This window comes from Heterodontus francisci, unplaced genomic scaffold (genome assembly GCF_036365525.1).
Source record: "Heterodontus francisci isolate sHetFra1 unplaced genomic scaffold, sHetFra1.hap1 HAP1_SCAFFOLD_1258, whole genome shotgun sequence".
Taxonomy (NCBI): Eukaryota; Metazoa; Chordata; class Chondrichthyes; order Heterodontiformes; family Heterodontidae; genus Heterodontus; species Heterodontus francisci.
In genome coordinates this window covers 100,001-103,130 of record NW_027140477.1, presented here as the reverse complement: position 1 = coordinate 103,130, position 3,130 = coordinate 100,001, and positions in this window count along the sequence as shown.

The following is a 3,130-nucleotide window of genomic DNA, read 5'->3' as shown; positions in this document are numbered from 1 at the left end:
TTTTGGTTAATGATTTCACACTTTTAACATATTTTTGCGCTTTTTGGTTAATGATTACTCTGCTTACTGGTTAACCATTTGCCCTTTCGGACTTAGTCTCTGCACATTATTTTCGACTTTTTGGTTAATGATTTCACACTTTTAACATATTTTTGCGCTTTTTGGTTAATGATTTCATACTTTTTACTTACTTTTGCGCCTTTTGGTTAATGATTACTCTGCTTACTGGTTAACCATTTGCCCTTTCGGACTTAGTCTCTGGAGATTATTTTCGAGTTTTTGGTTAATGATTTCACACTTTTTACTTACTTTTGCGATTTTTGGTTAATGATTACTCTGCTTACTGGTTAACCATTTGCCCTTTCGGACTTAGTCTCTGGACATTATTTTCGAGTTTTTGGTTAATGATTTCACACTTTTTACTTACTTTTGCGATTTTTGGTTAATGATTTCACACTTCTTACTTACACTTTTGCGATTTTTGGTTAATGATTACTCTGCTTACTGGTTAACCATTTGCCCTTTCGGACTTAGTCTCTGGACATTATTTTCGAGTTTTTGGTTAATGATTTCACACTTTTTACTTACTTTTGCGATTTTTGGTTAATGATTTCACACTTTTTACTTACTTTTGCGATTTTTGGTTAATGATGACTCTGCTTACTGGTTAATTATTTGTACTTTCGGACTTGGTCTCTGGACATTATTTTCGACTTTTTGGTTAATGATTTCACACTTTTAACATAATTTTGCGCTTTTTGGTTAATGATTACTCTGCTTGCTTGTTACTGATTTCCCCTTTCGGACTTGATCTCTGGCCGTTCTTTTCGACCTTTTTGGATCAGGTTTCCACACTCTGAAATTATTTTGGGCTCACTGATTAGGCGAGATCAAGGGGGCATGCCTGGGCACTTTGGGCTCAGTTTGGGAAGGCGGCGTCCGTGTGCTCCTCCGCCCTTCCCGCACTTGCGGCTAGGTTTGCCAAACTGCGCTGACCCGCAGCCCTGCCTTTTTGCCCACGGCACACGGAACGACTCAAGTCTGGCTCCGTTCCAGGCCGTTGCCTCCGGCTGCCCGCCGTCCGGCCGGCCTGGGACGTACCCCGGCTGACGGCGCCGGAGGCCCTCTAGCAGCCACCGGTGCCGCGGGCCAATGGGTCCGGGCGTTCCGGAGCTATCGGTGGGGAAGTGCTCTCCCCTTTTCCTGACGCCGTTCGCCCGAGCAGAGGTGCAGCCTGACGGGACTGCTGTCGCCTTCCGCGGCGCACCGGCCCCTTTCACCTGCCGTCGACCGCGCGGAGCTCGGACCTCCCTCCCCGAAGTTATGGCCCCGGCGCCGGAGGGTGCCCGGGGCCGGGCATTCAGCGGGGTGAGTCTTAACCTTCCCGGTCAGCCTGCGGGGTCGGTGCGCCGGCACTCGACGCCGGAGGGTCCCCTCTTTCCGTAGAGCCCCGCCCGGTGCCGATCGGCCGGCGGATTGCGGAGCGAACCGCGCCTGACCGACGGGCCTCGGAAACCCGTTGCAGTCGACGGGGGGGAACCGGACAGCGGGACGAGGTGCCGATTCCACCCGCAGATTCGATCCCGAAATCCCGCGGGATTCGGCGGTCCGACCCGACAGATTCAAACGTCGCCCGGGCGGCCCCCAGCGGTCGGGCCGGCCTGGTTCCGCCACCGCCCGATGCCCCTCGCCCCCGGCTACCGCCGGCCGCGCAGACCGAGCGAATGCGGCCGGACGTCCGGCGGCAATCGGCCGGAAAGCGGTATGGCCATTTCCTACTGTCCCTCGGACGGGCAGAGGGGCGGCGCCGGGGCACTCGCGGACCAGGCCGCGCCCCTCCGAGCCCTACCGCCTGCCGTCGACCGCGCGGGGATCGGACCTCCCTCCCCGAAGTTATGGCCCCGGAGCCGGAGGGTAGCCGGGGCCGGGCATTCAGCGGGGTGAGTCTTCACCTTCCCGGTCAGCCTGCGGGGTCGGTGCGCCGGCACTCGACGCGGGAGGGTCCCCTCTTTCCGTAGAGCCCCGCCCGGTGCCGATCGGCCGGCGGATTGCGGAGCGAACCGCGCCTGACCGACGGGCCTCGGAAACCCGTTGCAGTCGACCGGGGGGAACCGGACAGCGGGACGAGGTGCCGATTCCACCCGCAGATTCGATCCCGAAATCCCGCGGGATTCGGCGGTCCGACCCGACAGATTCAAACGTCGCCCGGGCGGCCCCCAGCGGTCGGGCCGGCCTGGTTCCGCCACCGCCCGATGCCCCTCGCCCCCGGCTACCGCCGGCCGCGCAGACCGAGCGAATGCGGCCGGACGTCCGGCGGCAATCGGCCGGAAAGCGGTATGGCCATTTCCTACTGTCCCTCGGACGGGCAGAGGGGCGGCGCCGGGGCACTCGCGGACCAGGCCGCGCCCCTCCGAGCCCTACCGCCTGCCGTCGACCGCGCGGGGATCGGACCCTCCTCGCCGAAGTTATGGAGGTAAGACCGGGAGGCTGCCCAGGGTCGGGACTTCAACCGGCTGCCGCCACCCTTTCCCGCCTGTCCCACGGGCTCGGAGATCCAGGCCCTGCAAAGACCCTCCGGTCGCCACCCGACAGGTGCTTTACCGGAGAAATCGTAAACCGGCGTCAGGGCCGGACCTGTCCCGCAGAGGGCAGCCTGCGCCCTTATGCTTTCCCTTTTGCTTTGGCCCCGCAGTAGCAAATGGTTCACCGATAAGTCGGGAACCCACACGCCCGGCCCCACCCGCCCATCCTTCCGCAATGCATCGCCTAGACACACGCACCAAGGGCGCTCTCCTTCCCCCGCCTCCCACATCCCACAGGATGTGCCCTCAGACCACGGCGCCCACACAACCACCCACCCACCCACCCAACCTTCCTAAACACGCCGGCAAACATGCATCGAAACACGGCCACCTTCGCAAATTCACCCCCACGCCGACTATTAAGCCCGGCAAGACTCATTGCAGCCAACCGCGGCCAAAAGTTGAAGTGACAACTCATTAACCAATTTACAACATTTGGACAACTGATTAACCAGACTCTTTGTCAATCTGACGACGGGGGGCAAATCATAAACCGGTTCTGCCCAGTGCTAGCCTTCGCAAACTCACCCCCCCCCCCCCCCCACGCC